This window comes from Lissotriton helveticus, chromosome 4_1 (assembly GCF_964261635.1).
Source record: "Lissotriton helveticus chromosome 4_1, aLisHel1.1, whole genome shotgun sequence".
NCBI classification, from domain to species: domain Eukaryota; kingdom Metazoa; phylum Chordata; class Amphibia; order Caudata; family Salamandridae; genus Lissotriton; species Lissotriton helveticus.
This window is the reverse complement of record NC_136063.1, coordinates 396276002-396293551: the sequence shown is the minus strand read 5'-3', so window position 1 is coordinate 396293551 and position 17550 is coordinate 396276002. Positions and strand designations below refer to the sequence as shown.

The 17550-nt window shown below is 43.3% G+C and overlaps 1 protein-coding gene across 1 annotated transcript in view; it reads left to right on the top strand.

Moving 5' to 3' along the window:
* RIMS2 (regulating synaptic membrane exocytosis 2) overlaps positions 1-17550 on the top strand; it is a 1857427-nt gene that overhangs the window by 365800 nt on the left and 1474077 nt on the right. The gene's annotated exons all lie outside the window — the stretch shown is intronic.

Below are 17550 nucleotides of genomic sequence, written 5' to 3'. Positions count from 1 at the left end.
GAAAAGGGCCATAGTGAAACCCCTCTTAAAAAAAAAACCATCTCGACCCAGCTGAATTGGGGAACTACCGCCTCATCTCGTTATTACCCACAGTCAGTAAAATGGCTGAAAAACTCATTAACCAGCAGCTCTCTGCCTACTTGGAAACCAATGGTCTGCTGTATCCGTCCCAGACGGGTTTCCGCCCAGGTCAGGGCACGGAGACAGCCATGATTGCGGTTGTGGAGAAGGCTAGAAAGATCTTTGATTCAGGAGGATCAGTGGCAATGATCCTCCTGGATCTGAGGGCAGCCTTTGACACGGTGAATTTTATCACTCTGACTCACTGACTCAGGGAACTGGGAATTTCAGGGTCTGCACTGGCCTGGCTGAAATCTTTCCTCCATGACCGCTCCTTCCAAATCATCGAGGGAACCTCCAAATTCCGTGCTACCCCTGTGCACTGTGGGGTGCCTCAAGGCTTGTCCCTGAGTCCTACCCTTTTTAATGATTACATGTCCCCATTGTAGAAAATAGTTATCTCTCACGGGGTCAAACTCGTGACGTACACGGATGATACACAGCTTGTTGTCTCTCTCAGCCAGCTTAATCATCACCCTGACAATCTCCACTCTTGCCTCCAAGATATCTCACACTGGATGGATCGCTCCCATCTCAAGCTTAAGAGCGATAAAACGGAGGTACTGCTATTGGGCAACCAATCTCTTTTTATCCCAAAGACTCTGTGGCCTTCCTGCATGGGGCCTGCCCCGATTCCTAAACAATCTATTAAGAGCCTGGGCATGTGGATCGACCAGGATCTCACGTTTACCACCCAAGCCAGGAAGTCAGCAGGGGTATGTTATGGTATTCTTAAGACCACTCGGAAAATTCTCCCCTTGCTCCCCCAAGATGCCAGGAAGATCCTGATACAGAGTCTTGTGTTATCCAGATTGGATTATGGTAATTCCCTGTATCTTGGTGCCCCTAAGCAGGTCATTGCTATACTCCAGGTGGTACAAAACTCTGCAGCTAGACTTCTCTCTGGCACCAGCAGGAGGAGTTCGGCCACACCAGCCCTTAGATTGCTCCACTGGCTGCCTATTCAGGAGCGAATACATTTTAAATCTCTTTGTACGACCCACAACATTTTACATGGAAAGGGGCCCAAGATCCTGGAAAGTTTGATTAGACGCCACGAAGTATCCAGAAATCTTCGCTCAGCACACTTACATCTGGCTTACATACCCAGGATCAAAAAGGCCCGCACAGGAGGTCGCCCCCAAGCTGTGGAATTCGTTGCCCCTCATTTTGCGCGCCGAACCTGACCTTCTCATGTTTCGGAAAGTCTGAAAACATGGCTGTTCCCCTAATAATTTTTTTTTTTCATTTCTCCTCTACTGCCTCTTTCATTAGCGCTGGGACGCTTACGGGCAGCCATGCACTTTATAAATCCTCATTTCATTTCATTTCATTTCAAATATCTAAAATGATTATTCCGATTGTTGGTCTATAGCACAGCAGTGGCCTGTCCATACAGGCTGAGGAGCCATCCCCCCCCACTTTTTCCAGGCAGGAAGAGTGTCTGTCAGGCTGAATGAAGGTCAGCCTGATAGACACTCTTCTTGTTCTGGTCAGACAGGCAGGAGCTAGACATGAGTTAAATGCGCAGGCTCAACATTTTCCAGGCTAAAGATTTCACAGCCCTGTGAGAGTTACTTCCTCGGCCTGGCAAAAGTGTATTGAGGTCCTACCCCGCATGACAAGGAGAAGCGTCACCGATGACCTTGGATATGGGTCAGTGGTGGCCACCGCAAAACTCAAGTGGGGGGCTGGGGGAGGGGAGGACAGGACAGGGGATCAGGGAAATAATTATAATAAAATAAAAACTTACCTGTTCAGACACTGCTGGCTGCCTCAATGCTCCTATTCTCCCCTGATGGTGTCCCAGCAGTTCCTGGGACACAAACAAAGGCTCCCCACCCAATCCTGGTGCTGCTCTTAATAGCATGAGAGCAGTGCCAGGATTAGTCTGAGCGGTTTGGTTTGCCACTCATACAGTGCCTGGTAGTCTGTGCCGTTTTTGCAACACAGCTGGGTTGGAGAAACCTAACTGCGCATGATGGTTTGGCCAGACGCCAGCAGTGTGCACTGCTCCTCCCCTGCTGCCTGTGATGACAGCCCCTCCCCACCCTGCCCAGACTTGGCTGTCTCTAGAGGGAAACGGGAAAAGTAAAATGATAATAAAACGGATTTATTATCATTTTATTTTTCCCGTTTCCCTAAGCTGGCTTTCAGCAGAGGAGGCGACGCTCCTCCCCAATAGCAGAGGAGCAGCCGTTGATCTGGGTGCTTCAGTTTTAAGCCCTGAAGTATCCAGAGCTGAGTGTCTATCAGTGAAACCTCACTACAGAGCAGGGTGGGGTCAGCAGTCTCACTGACTTCATCCTACTCTGATATGATGTCGGGACTGCTGCCTTCCCTCATTGGCTGAACTTAGGTCCCAACCCTCCTGGGATCATTAAGACTTCCCCCTCGGAGAGCTGCAGTTAAGATTAGTTTTATGTATTTTTTTTATGTTTGGTGCGTGTGTGTATGAATGTATGTGTATTTGTTAGTGAGTGTTGTGAATGTGTGTGTCTGCCCCCCCCCCCCCCCTCTCCACACTCCTCCCTAGTAAAATTACAGGCCTCCAGTGCTATAGCATGCTCTGGCGTGGCGATAGCTGACAGCCTGAGTCATTATTTACAGACAAATAGATTCCTGTAAAAATATTGCATACGTTTTTCAATGCATCTCTCTGTATGCGATGTTAGGAATTCGCTGCCTGTCTCTGTGCTTTAGTTCTAGTCACTGTCGTTCTTTCCCGGCAGTACGCAAGGCTTTACATTTCATCCCTTTCATCCTTTCACTTGGTGCCATCTAGTGTTTCATAGAAAGATTGAAACATTGCGATTCCAGTTTTAAACGAGTCCAATCTCTTGAACAGCAGAATTGGCATCAGTGTCAGTGGGTTATTTACGCGAGTCACTCTTGGTAGGGTATTATCTTTTGCCTGGCACAATCCTCATGCATACTTTGATATTCTTACTTCATCAGCACGCCGCATTTGTGTTTATTCTGTATCGGCATTAAAGAGCGAGTATGAACAAAATAAGGCATTTCAAAACTTTTAACTTTCTAACAAACGTCGAAAGTCAAAATAACCTAGCCTGCCATCAAACACACATGCAGCTACTGCTCCATAAAATCAGAGAAAGCATCCGCGTGCCAAACCCCGGACAAAAAGGCCGATGTGGGCCACTCTTTCGATACAACTGGGCGAGGAGTCCAATGGAAGTCTTAATCTCAAGAAACATCAATGCTGTCCCTGCAGAGCACCAAATCAGTTGTATATGGGCTCCCTGGAGGCAAAGAGGGGGAAATCTTGGTCCCAAGGGAAATACTGGGGTATGGAACTGCTAGACTGATGCTAGTGGATTTCTGTCCCTACTGGAAGGAACTGGAACAACACTTCATCCAATTATCACTCTCAGGATGATGGTCCCCTGCTTGTAGTTCACCTTGTCCTGCTTGCATATAATAATGCAACTCTGTCATGTGTTCCGGCCCTCTATTTTCCCCGTAATACAGCTCTTTCACGCTTTGTTGTTAGGTTCTTGCTGTAAAATTCCCATACATATCTAGTTGCCCTGAAAGATGAATCTTTGGGTAGGATTGTTACTTCTTACACGTAACTTTCCTTCAGTGAAGAGAGAGGGTCGTCAACCTGGAGAAGTGGGTGACAGTCAAGCATAGCAGTCAAGTCTCAAGCATAGCAGTCAACCAGAAGCACCCGACACTTGTCGCCGGATTCAGGAAGATTTACTGTATGATCAGACACCTGCCACCTCAATTGCAGCATCCAGGCCAAGGCCGGACTGGGAACCACAACCGGCCCTGGTAAAGTGCTCGGCCGGCCCTCCCCACTGGGGGGCTTGGAGGTGCTGCCGAGCTCTTTGCCGGGCCGGTTTTCGGCCGATATTGGAACAGGGCCAAACGGCCCTGTAACAAAATCGGCCCTCAGAGGCCCAAAACCGGCCTCCGCCTGTGCGGGGCACCGGGGGATTGCCTGGTGCACGCTATGGCCAGTCCGGCCCTGATCCAGGCTTCTGGTCATCGCCAGGCCCCCAGCATGCGCCCGGGCTTTCCGTACCGTGACTCCAGCAAGAGCGCATAAGACTGGTTACAGTGTCGCCGGGCCTCTGGAGGAACTTAATCGAACAGAAGCGCTACATCAATTACATAGTTTGACTTTTAAAAGGCCATTTTAACTTCTAAGATTTATACTCACTAGCTGGCAGGGGCATAGTTTCAGTGGGGGTGTTTGAGGTATTACACTCCCCTAATAAATGTATGGCTTGGGGTACAGGTGCTTTCAGTCGGGCATGATGAGGTGTCTGATGGATTTCACAAGGAATTTATACATACACACATACAAAAACGCACTCACACGCTCTCCCTCGCTGTTTTAAAAGTCTTAAAAAATGTAGGTTATTTAAAAAAATGTTGTGTTTTCTCTCAGCAATTACCCCACCAATCTGCATTGTTCTCCCTTTGCTCTGCCCCCCAAAGCCCCTCTAATGCAACCTGCTTGTTTATAATGTATTTTAACATTCTATCCAGAGTGAATGTTGAAAAAAATGAAGCTCACACCTCTCAATCCTATTGATCAAGCTATGCCCCTGCTAGCGGGACCAGCCTGAATTTTGTCTCAAGTAAATTTGGAAAACCACAGTCCTTAAACAGGGAAGTGGGACTCAGGATTTTACTGGGGCAGTGCTAAAGTGTTGGCCTTACAGTGACTGTGTATTTATGGTGCGCTTTATTTCACTGTGTGTTCATATCGATATAGTACTTTTTTCATAAAAGCAAGTATCTGGCTGGACATTCTTTTATTGGCGTTGATGAGCGTGTTTTGAGTATTGTGCCGGTGTACACCTTACGCCTACTTAATCCCCGAGAAGCCTTGGACTGCTCGACCAGCTCAACCACTGAGAGTCAAGTGCTGAAGGAGTACTTGGCCCAGTTGCTCAGAGCCCATAGTAGGTTGTGCTTTTGGACATCAGAAGTAAAAGGCCTCCACCCCCACAGTTGGACTCAGTAGCTCCTGCCCCTCTGAAAGGAGTTCTGACAGGCACTGTTTATGGGTGAATATATAAAAATACGACTTGTATCACAGATGTGCCTTTAAACTACAGCCCTGCCACAGGTTTTAGCCTGGCAAACATATATTTATTCTGTGCATGTGGGTGGTGTAAATGTATACTGCAACCCACATATGATATTTAACCTTTCTTGCCATAAGTGGATTTTAGGCACCATTAACAGTGGACTTGTATGGAAATTAAATAGGTCAAATAGTGTGAAACCAATTTGATCACTACCGTTTTAGGGCCTTGGAGTGGCCGAAGTTTCTTAGCGTGCCCCCCTTCGTGAGTGCTGAAGCTGTAACGGCTGTCTCCTGTAAGTCTTTCACACACAGCCCAAGCAAGCTGCAGTCAGTTGTCTTCTAATTCCCCAAATGTGGTCCTGTGACAGCAGTGGCTGGGAGAGGTTTTGATGCTCCTTTGATGCTAGGTAAGTTCTATGGTTCCCCTCGCAGGTGGGGGAGGGGTGTGACGTACCTGGTACTGGTCCTCAGTTATGGCTCAAGCCCACACAGCTAACCACAGCAGCCTTATTCCTCCATTCACGTTGTCGACCAGATAACGCTTTTTGCTTGGACCTGGCGAACACCTCTGAGCATAGGCTCCAGCACAGTAGCAGTCTTCACGGCAGCCTGATCTTGCATACGGGTCACTGCCTTGATAAAGCACACGGGCTACGGCCTGTTCAGCAATCTTCACAGCAACCCACCTGGCATACGGGGTTGCCAATATAACGCTGCACACAGGCGATGACCCATTCAGTGCATCAACGGTTACGGTTCACTACACGGTGGCACTCATCTGGCATACGAGTCTCTCCAACTTTCCCCTGCATATAGTCAATGACCCAATTGGTGCAGCAGCCTTGTCCTCACACCTTGTTTCAGGGATCCACTCAGCCGGATCCCTCCAATGGATCTTGCTCCCTCCAACTCTCTTCTCTCCCTCACACTGGTTTGGCAAGCATGCAAACTGGTGCTCTAGGCTCCAAGGACAAGTCGTCTTAGGCTCCCTGGGTGATGTACCCCTCACCCAGCTTTGAGACTAGCAGGCCTTGGCCCCCTAGTCCTGGTCATATGCATAAGTCTTGCACAGCTTCTCCTTCTCACACAGCCAGACTGGCTGCTTGACAGTTGACAATTTTTGAGGTCTCAAGCTTCCCTTCTTATAGTCCATTTCAAGCCACCAAATGTAATTTAGAGTCTGAATCTTTTGAGTTTATGTTTTGGGGTATGCTTCCTTTTGAAGTGCCCTCTCCTCTGTTCTCCCTTCCTCCAGAAAGAAATCTGTCACAGCACAAATGACTCCAAATCTGATAGCCCCACAACACAGGCCATTGGAGTGTCTAGAGGTTCACACCTGGATGTCAATCACAGTGATATGTCTATCAATGAATTACCCCAGGCCTCAGCCCTACTCTTTATGATTCTCGTATCAGCCCCATTTGCTTCCTGAGATGTGCCCAGGCCCCTTAACAGTGCCTATCTCTAAATCAAAGAGCACCATTTGAAATGTACTGGAAAGACTGCCTCTCCAAGTCCTGCACAATACATGTTCACCTATAATAACAAAAATCAGCATTAAGAATCCAGACATCATTATAGCTGGGCTACACAGGGCAGGGGTGCACATCCATCAACATGTGAAGGACTTTTCCATCACAACATATGTAATCATGTCTATTTATAAGCATATAGCACAATAACTGTGTTTAACTCTCTGCATCATGCTGTTTTAGACTTCAGTACTGTTTTAGGCAAACCACATAACTTGTAATTTTTGATAAACCAACCAAAAAAGGGAATTTATCATTACTAAAGACCTTGTATCTATGGAAGATATTAAAGGCTGCTTTTCTAATCTCTCGGATAGTTTTTTCCAAAGTCATGACGTGACAAGTTTAGGGTTGAAAATAAGTTGTATGTTACTCTCTTGTGTATGATGGCAATTTCCCTTACCTTTCCTTTCTTTCATTAATGTATTTTCTTCAAAGTCAGCAGTTTGCTACTGTGCGTAGGGTTGTCGGTCCATAGTTTTAATGTAGTTAGCTGTACTTTTATGGATACCCAGGTAGCCATTTTCCTTCAGACTCATCATTAGAAATGAATGTGCTTCTTCAGTAGCTATAAATATGGCTTCTGTTCATGGTATCGCTAAGGTGTATCATGTTCATGTTATCTCTGTACATTGAGTGACAGCTTTAATCAGTCAACGGGTTCTATCACTTTCTGTGCTCATTCTTAACTTGTTTTTGAAAAAAATCCTAGTCTTATAGTCTGTGATAAACTAAGACTATCTCAAAAACTTGCTCTGAAGCACATTAGCTTGCATACAGGTCTCCACAAATAGTAAATTAATGAATGAATTAACAGGCTTTTAACATTTGAAAGTAGAATATTTGCAAAGTTTAGTCTGACTCCGCTCATGCAGCTTTTTAAAAATTAACCATCCTCTGGTCAATGCTTGTGATTCAAGTAATCAAGGGAAATGAGAAAACATTTTGGTGAAATGATGGGAGGACAAAATAAGATACCAGCAATCATTGGGTCACGGCTCTCATTTAGGTTTTCGCATTTAGGGCTGTATGTTGTATTAGAGATCTTTATAATACCATGAGAAAAAAAAATTGTATTTGCATCCCTTACGGGCTTATATGAGGCCTTGAACCAATTTCCTGTAGAACTCGGTAAACAATTTAGAAAGTTTCAGAGTCTCACAGATAACTGGATAACAATCGGTGGGAGCATTTTACAAAGGGAAAATATTGAATACACCACTTTTACAAGGTGAGTTGCACATGCATTTTTATATACTTTTGCTATGCCAAGTACCTTCATACATCAAAAGCGTTGGAGAATGTCAGAGCCCAATCAGTACTGTTACTGGTCATGGGTTGTATGTATGATGTAGGTTCTTTGCCAAATATAACTTGTTTCTATTTTGTAACAAATGTTAACAGTGACAGTGTTTCAATGAGAAGTCTTTTCCTACACACTGAGTCGAGGAGGACCTCCAATTCTAACACTACCAAACTACTTGGGCCAGGTGAAATGGGTTCTATTATCAGCATTCTGATTCACCTACAGAGTTTATTTTCTTTGAGGATTACTGACTGAAATTAGGGCCATCATATATATATATATATATATATATATATATATATATATATATATATATATATATATATATATATATATATATATATATATATATATATATATATATATATACACATAGATAGATACATACATAGATAGATAGATAGATAGATATAGATATATACACACTTCTCCTCCTTGCAATAAAAGGAAGGACTCGGCACTTAATGTGATTTTTAGAATTTAATCCACGGATAAACGGCTGCAACAACGGTCCATCAGGACGCATTTCGGCCTTTGCTTTGTCAACAATATATATATATATATTCTATTCTTCTAATTAGCATTGGGCCTATGCCCACATTGTTTATGTCCTGAGGAAGACCCAAAGTCAATGTAAGGGTTGAAACACCAATAACAATTGTGGTTATCCAGACCAGAAACATACTATTTGATGTAATTCGCATTGGGGACTTTCAGCACTAACAAACTGTGTGTCTTGTTATTTTCTGATGCTGGTTTCTCTCTTTTCTGCTACACACGGTTGAATTTAATCACTGGCTGTTGTTTGTTTTGAGTACCATGTGATAACCTATTGCACTGGGTACTTTTACTAGTTTATTTGTATCTATTGTTTGATTTATGATACCACTTATAGTACCGGTTACAATAGGTTACACAGTCTTATTGCCCTATGAATACTATTGTTATGGATTGTTTTTCCAAAATATGTCCCTCATTGAAACATTCACACTGTTAACACTTGTATGTCCCAGTTTAATAGAGGTTTATAGGGCAGCTCCTGTTCCTAGTGTAATCTAATTTCTAACAAAAGCAACGTTTTTTCTTCTGAAATCTTTAGGAAAATAGAAATAAAGTGGCAAATGTAAAACACGAACTAATGTATTTAGTAATGGAATCTTAATCTATTTGAACTACTAACAAATGCTGCTGTTTTCATGCTTTCTAGACTGAAGTAACTTTCTCCTTCTTGTTTTCTTTCCTGTCCTTTCCTCTTACATTCTTGCTTTCGTGGATACTCACATCAGGAGGACAAAGTGGTTAGAATCTTTTTTTCTATATCTTTACATCTTGCCTAATTCCGAAGGATGCATTTTTAAATATTATATTTCCTATTTAAAAATGTAACACATGAAACTGTCCTTGTCTGTGTTTTGAATGCTCTGTTTTTCTTGTTTACTGCTCACTCAATAATGTTTCGCTTTATTCATTATTACAAAAGTGTGTTTAAAATCCACAAATGTATTATCTGATTTAGTACTATAGCTTACCGAATCTCACACTTAGAATAGTATATTGTTGCGTTATTATACATTTTAATAGGTAAAAAAGGGTTCCTAAAAAAAAGTAACATTTCCATAAAATGATCCAATCATTACAACCATCCTTACAATCATCCTTCCATCCTCCTACCCGTGTGTTTGAACCTGAGGTTTTCCATTCTGGACAATTCTCATTGAATGAAGTGAAACTTGACCTGCTAGCCAGTGATATTGTTACCTGAAATCGTCTAGACAAATAATTGAGCTACTGTGATTTACCTCAGTCAGTGTTTTCACAAATATTATGTTTTTTAGCTTAAATGTGCTGCGGACCTCAGGTTCTATGCTGTTTTGCCCTTTCTTTCCTATACTCAGAAAGGAAGAGCCATGTCAGGCAGTGGGCCTACAGAGTATCGGGTGGGTGGGGGTGGTAAGGACTGATCTGCAGGTTGGGAGTACAGTGGAGCACATAATTGACAAGGAGAGTCTGCAAGTGGAAGTGAGCTTCAACGCCAGTAAGGAGTAGACAAGTGAGTTATAAGCAGGCAAGGATATGGTTAGTGTTAAAAAAGAAAGTGAGGTTGGGAGATGTGAGAAAGGGAGTAAACAGGAGATATTATGGGGTTCCCAGTCACGCTCCCTTATACAATTTCAATTGTACAGCAAATGTAAAAGCAAAAATCATGGATATATGCAAATATACATGCAATGTTTCTACATGTAGAACAAACATCTGCCTTTGCCTCACTCACACTCTAGTGGTTCCCTATTTAGATTTGTTCACCTTTTAGTCCAGTGTCCACAATTTATATTGCTAGGAATTTTCTTTAAAATTTGACTTTTTATCACAATTGACATTTAAAAAGCATTTACAGTATTTAGTTGAAGTATTTATGATGTGTAGGCTTAGCTTGAAAATCAATGAAGCTCAGTACAGTAACTTGATGGTAGGGTAAACATGGATACTTGCACAGAATATTAACAGTATAACATGAAGAACAGCTCAGTGTGATGATTCTAAAATCATTTGCATGACAGAAAGGTGATGAAATGAGGAGTCTGATTTTCTTGGGAAGGGCTGGGTGTGAGCACATTATCATTAGTCCTCTTTTTTTATGTTAAAAAGTTTTCTTGACTTACTCCACAACTGGAGGTGGGCAACACAGTGAGCTGATCTGGTTCAAGACGTGAGATTGATGATGACGATTTTTCCTCTTGCATTTTGTAGTTCAGTTCTGCCATAGGATTTGTTGCTAGTGCTGCAGTTTCCTCTGGAGCCTGTGAGGTTTTTTATCGGACAAAGTAAAGCTCTTATGCTTATTCCTTGATATTGTGGATTTTGAAAATGGTTTGAGCTTGCAGCGGGAGGCAGTTGAATGCAAGCATTGTCGATTAGACAGAAGTGGCACTTTGGCAAAACAAGAGACTGTGTGAAGTACGCTTTCATGGTCAAGGAATACGTTGGGTATGGCAATGATAAGTGCATTACCCCTATCCAACTGTGAAGACCACTGCATAGACAGTGGCCTGATAGTTTTCATGGGAATGGGATAGACTTTGATGTTGTGAATAGTCTGTTTTCTTTGTCATGCTCTCCTTTTTGAAGAAAAAGGGGTTGTTGATCTGAAAGCTTAGGTAGCTGGTCCAGGGGAATCAAGAGCGAGAAGGAGCCTTCCAGGCCAAAGGCTGTGACTTGGGCTTTTCGGTGTGGCTATTAATTACAATTTGGAAAGAGTATGAAAACAGTCTTTGTGAGGTTTTCAGAACGTTCTATAAAAGGGCAGACTGTAAAACCTCAAGTGGCTAGCGAGATACCTTCAGCTGCCCAGAGGGGTGTCCTTTTGCAGTCCCGCAAACATGACCTGTGCAGAGATTCCTGTAAGGTGCCTGGGTTTGAGAGGTAAGGGCTGGGGAACATTCAGAAGTAATTCCTACCTTTTTATATGTTTATAAGTAGTAACACCTACAGATAAAGTGGCCGACATGTACATGAGACAAGTCCTAAAACCTTAGTCGTAACCAGTAGACTGGCCCGATGAATACTTCCAGCATAGGTGTAATGCATTTTTAGTGAATGTTTTAATTGCTAAAGGAAGAGGATGTCAAGTTCATTACAGGTGGATTTATGGAAGTTAAATTAAGTTTGGCCTTACTTTTTCTAAGTAATGTGGGGCGGTTGTTCAGGTAGTCGCTTGATATGCACTTTTGAACTTTTATTTTTGCAATGTGCGCAATCATACATCTTGCTATCCATTTGTGATTTCTACCTACTAAATTTGAATGACTTTACCTACTGAACTAAATGGGAGAAAGGCTAAGTGAACACCCTCCCCCCCCCCCACCCCCGTGTGCCAAATAGATTACATGGCCCTGCTCCATGACGCAGCTTGTTGGCTGCCCGCAGGAGGTAAGTAGAAAAATAAAACGATAATAAAATTGGTTTATTATCATTTTATTTTTCATGTTTACATCTGCTGCCACCTAGTGGTGTGACGGCCCTCCGCTATAATGGAGGAGCCGGCCCTGTCTAGATTAACTTGACTGATTTGAAACCGATTAAAGTTTGCTACTGTATTGGACAGGGCTTGAAGTACTGCTAAAATGAGGCCATTTCATTAGCTTTTAGGAGATTCTGCCCTATGCATGCATGCATGCACTCCAGGCCGCCGCTTCCCTTTTGTGTTTTAGTTTGTATCCACCTAGGTTTACTCTCTGATGAGGCATAAAGGTGCAGCAGTAGAAAATGCCTATTTAATTGTAACACTTAATAGCCAGGTCATCGCATTTAGCATAGTCCCATTTTCTCCATTGGCTTTCTAAGATTTGGGGACTATTTAGCAGTAACAGGACCTTTTCCAAAAAGTGCAAATGTCTCAGTGTCCCAAATGTGGGGCAGCGTCTGTTACGTGTTTCTTTTAAATGTAGACTCACTTTGGGGTCTATCTCCAGGAGTCACATAAGTGGTGACAGTTTTGTGTTATCAGCATGGCATGGTGGACCTGCTGCCGCACTTCCCACTAAAGCGGCTTCTACAGTGCATGATGAAGCCATTTTGGAGGGGGGGAAGCCTGTCACAATTGAGCACATTTTCATATGTTTAAATGGGTCTATTCATTTCATGAAGCTTTTTCCTCTTCGGAAAAATGTGTTGCCAGAACTGTTCCAGAGTTAGTCATTGACAGTTCAGCTGCCTTTTCAGAGATAGCGAAATATTGGAATCACTGTGATTTGGGACTATCACCTGATTTAAGTAATTTTCATTTGTTGGATTTTAAATTACTGGGTTACTTCCACTTCCCGTGATTTGACAAACACTGATATATCTTGTAGAATTGTGTTCAAACTGGGCAAGTGTAATTTTAATGTTTGTTTTCAGTTTTTTACTTTATCTTCTCTATGAAGATCTTAATCTATGTATAATTTTGACTATTTGTAATACTGAATGCCCTGGTATATCTTGTACTGCTGGGAAATTATGGGGCAGTTCACAGAAGATCAGTCTACTACTCCCTCTCCTCGATGATCCTGCTTCGCGAAACATCCTCAGGGTGTTGGAGGACAGAATCAGACACCTTCCTACCTATTTGGTGATGTTTACCTACTGAACACGAATTACATAAACCCATTCCAATTGAGAGGTTGTAGATACTGCCCTTATCTTTGCTATAAGATTTTAACTAGGTGACTAGACTGATGAATGCAAATTGTTACTGCATAAGACAGGGCTCGGGCAGTTTTTAAAATGCATCAGTTTCTTTAGCGTTTGTGAGAGTAACACCTATGAATGCTCACCAGGCCACCACCCCTCTAGTGTGTGTCTCGATCTGTCGCCACCTTAGTTTCCTCACTGACGTATTTCAGCCATAGAGGCGTGCTCCTTAGTTCTTCTTAACTGTTCATATGTCTGGCCAGAGATCAGAAGGCTTCTTATTAATCTTGGGTTTGAAGATGTTTTGTTGTGCTTGATACATATGAATTGATGGAACAGCTGATGGGCAATTTTTGCGAGCAAAAGAGGGTAATGACAACTGTACCAACACATTGCACAGCCCCACTGGTCCGGTGCAAAACATTCCCTGGAATCCTCTTGCACAGTGAATAGATGAATGTTCGTGTTTAGAAGTAGTGTAAGTTATTTAAAGGAAGAGTATGTAATCTATATCTAAGTCTTCTAGAAGACTACTGAGCAATTGTGGAGTTTGTAGGATGAAGGGACCAAACCCATCCCTTTTTATGTCTCGCCTGAGCCAGCGCATGCGCTGCAATGCGAGACATTTATTAGGGTTTTTAAATTCCAGACACACACTTGTGTGTGTGCTTTTTTATCACTTGCTAATGGGCTTTGCATGCTGTCTTTCTAAGAAAGACATCACGCAATTGGCCCAAGGCGGGTGCATGTTCTGCCTTCTGTGTCCTGTGGCCTAGGGTCCTCGCGAACGAGCAGCAGCGCGGCTGGGTGCCAGCTAAATATCTCGCATTCCTGCAGTGTACGCACACCGTGCTTGTTGTGATCGCGGGCACTAACGCTTTGATTTTCGCCCTTGAATGAGGGAGCTGACTGCACATTGCTATCTTTGGATTTACATTCATTTGACAGAATTGCCATGGTGATTTCCACTTCATTTACCTCGACTGTCGAAACTAGGAGCTCTGAGAAATAGGACAATCTTCACTTAAACGCCTATTTTAGTATTGCAGTATAACGGAGGGATTATCCATGGTTTCTCCAAGTGAATTGCTGTTAATAGCACTGCCGTTAGTGTGGTATCCCAGTGCCTTGGGATTACTTTCCAAGTGACATGTTGACGTGCTTCTGAAGTTTTCACAGATTAGCTGCCCCTTTTTACATGCAAAAGCTGGAATGATGACTCCTAACACAATATTTGGAAGCGCAGGGTGCCATTCTCCCTGCAGAACCCCTTCACACGCATGGACCACTTCAGGCACTCTGGGGTCGGCTTTTGTAGAGACAGATAGACTGAAAGCAGTGCTTTTGATAACAGAGTGCCAGAGCCTTATGATCCTGGGGACATGGTGCCACCACCAGAAGGCGTGGGCCCATTTCATGTGGCTGCCCTCCTCTTCTGGACTGTAGATTATAATATTGACTCCATACACAGTGCACATCATAAACTGAATTGTTTTGTGAGCGAGTTAAGGCATTTTAACACTAACCTTAGTGATGCTTTTTATATCGACCTCAAAATGATGACAAGCCGATTCAGCATGCACTTGGCTATCTTAGAATCTGCGCCCCATGTACGAGTCTTGTCCAGCATGGGTCCCTGCAGGGGCGTGACTATGAAAAGTGTTGTAGGTGGAGTGGCACCAAGGCCACTGTAATCTAAGCGGCCTTCTGAACTCCAGTCATGACTTTATTTTCATACCCAGGCATAGGACAAAGGGCCTGAGTCCCTTGCTTGCATTAGTGTCCATGGCACCCTTGCCACGTTACTGGGTCCATGAGGGCCAGATCAAAGCCATATTTAGTTACTTCATATTGTTCACATTAACATAGCATACAGTGTGGCTATGGTAAGGTGCAGCAGCCCTAGGGTGACCTTGCAGGCTGTCCCGAGATTTGAACCAAAGATCGAACTCTGCACAAGTTCTCTCAGCAGTGTGACGTGTGTTATGACGTCTCCCTCAATGAGTTCATTTGTACCATATATGGTCTTTTGAGGCGTGCGCTGATTGAAAATGCCAGAGTAAACACGGTGACGACCAGTTAAATGTAAGTCGCATGCCTGTGCTGTGTAACGTGGTTGGAAACGCTTTTTTTTGTTGGTACAAGGTATAGCCAGTGGTTGAAGTGGGCGGGATCGTCGGGGCACAGCATGCCCCTACTCCTTTAATTCTAAAGATTCCATTCCTCTACTTTTTTATTTTGAAAATGTGTCCCAGGATGCAAGAAATCGCCTACAGCTAAAGCTCGGCATTCCTGGCGTTCGTGACGGGCGGGGCGGCAGAGAAGTAACAGGACTCTGTCTTTTCATTCTTGCCCAGAGAAGACAAAGACAGTGTCCACTTCTGCTCTGCTGCTTCAGCTGCCCCCCCCCCCACTCTTTCCTTCTTCCCTCTCTTTCTGTCTAGCAGTTCTTCTCTTACTGAAAACCGTGACTTCAAGACGGGGTTCTCACTCTCTTTCCTCTCCTTTCTTTTATTTGCTCCCCTGTGAAATGGATCCAAAAAACTGCAGCATCTGGAATAAAAGGTTAAAATATGAAAAATAGATAAATAACGAAATAAAGTAAGACAGTGGTATCAAACTTCCCAGATTTATTTTATTCACACCCAAACACATTAGCACCACTTTTACAGAGTTTGCCAGTAAAGCACTATTTAGTTTTCTTGTCTTTGTTTTTCCTGGACTTGGAACTAGTGCACCAATCCTGAAGGTACTGCAATGTGTGGATTGGAAAACAAAATGTGTACTGCGGCTCGGTGTCCAGGGATGTGGTCTTTTTACCATACATACTGCTTACGTTTTGTAAGGATATAAGCAATGGACATTGAAATGGGTCCATTCAGGGCCCTGTAGTCATGTCTTTAACTTTTCAGGCAAAGCACTCACTGATTTCTGAATAGTGAGTGTAAAAGCGTTAAGGTAACAATGTTGTTCCTGCTTACATTTCACATGGTTTGCTAAATTTTGTATTCCCTATGAGTATATTGCTCTTGTCTATTGCATAATTTAAATTGAGCCGCATTCAGGTGTTTATACCTGGCAACAATTGGGTTGTAGTTTAAGGCAGTGTGAGTTTTTCTCAGTGGGGCAGTATGGTGTTCAGTGGCAAAGCTGCTGAATTTGGAACTGGGGAACCAGTTTCAGCCTTGATAACCTTGATAACCAGTCCACCAGACCACTCTCCTTAGAGCACAATCCCATGCTAGATCTTCGAAGGCTTCGCAAGACCTTAGATACCCTGGTGTCGTAGCACAAGCAGGTGGACTCTAGCATGACAAGTGTAGGTCACAGGACCCTTGAGAAGGGCCAGCTCTAGGGCGGTGCAACCGGTGTGACTGCACGGGTGCTGACTTTAGGTGGAGACATCATGTTTGCAAGTATATTATAGTTTTAAAAACAGTTGCTGCCTCCTTCCTGGCATCCAGCAATTTGCAGCAACATTAAAAATGTCATGATGACTCTGGTGATTAATGTTCTTCCTAGCGAGAGAACAGAATTTTGTCTAGTGGAAGTTTTGACTCATGGAAAGGTAGCTCAGAGTGTTAATGTACCGGCTGCAAAGAACATGTACCATGCAGATCACAAAGTGCACATAATGTAAATAGGTCAGTGGGCTACTGCTTTTTGTAAGAGAGATCCTTTTGTTACTCGCAGTTTAGAAGTTAAAATCCTAACATAGAACAATGAGCTATTAACTGTCATCTAAGAGCTGCATACAAACTGCAAGGTATTAATTAGAGCGTTATGTTTTTTCCCCTAGTCTTTGATTATACTAATGTTGCAAAAAGTGTTCTTTTGGACAGAAATCAATTCTGATTATTAAAGAGAACCCCCAACCTTGGTATTATGTTTTAAATTCCGGGTATTGTGTTTCTCCAGACCAATCACGTTAAAACTATATGGCCTACAAGTATGGTTGTCATGTGACTCTTACACCTTGTGGTCCTTAGTCTTATGTAACAATTTCTATACATTGATTTACACACATATTGATTGTCTCTGTGGAATGTGTGTGATGTAAAGTGCTCTGACACCCTACAATGGTATGAGTGGCGCTGTAAATCAAGTTAAATGCATCTGAGAGTGAGTGTGGTTATGGAGACTTGAGAGGCACAGTTAAAGGGTGGTTGTGAGAGAATCCATGGCAGAGGTGGTCATTGGGTGGCACTAACAAACATTAATGCACAGGGCACCACCAGTGCTAAGGCTGGCCCTGCCCTTGAGGCCAGTCTGCCTCACCCATAGATACCTCCATCGGCCTTGTTTCAGTAGTAGTAGCTGCAATTTACCAGGGATTGGCAATGCAGGATTTG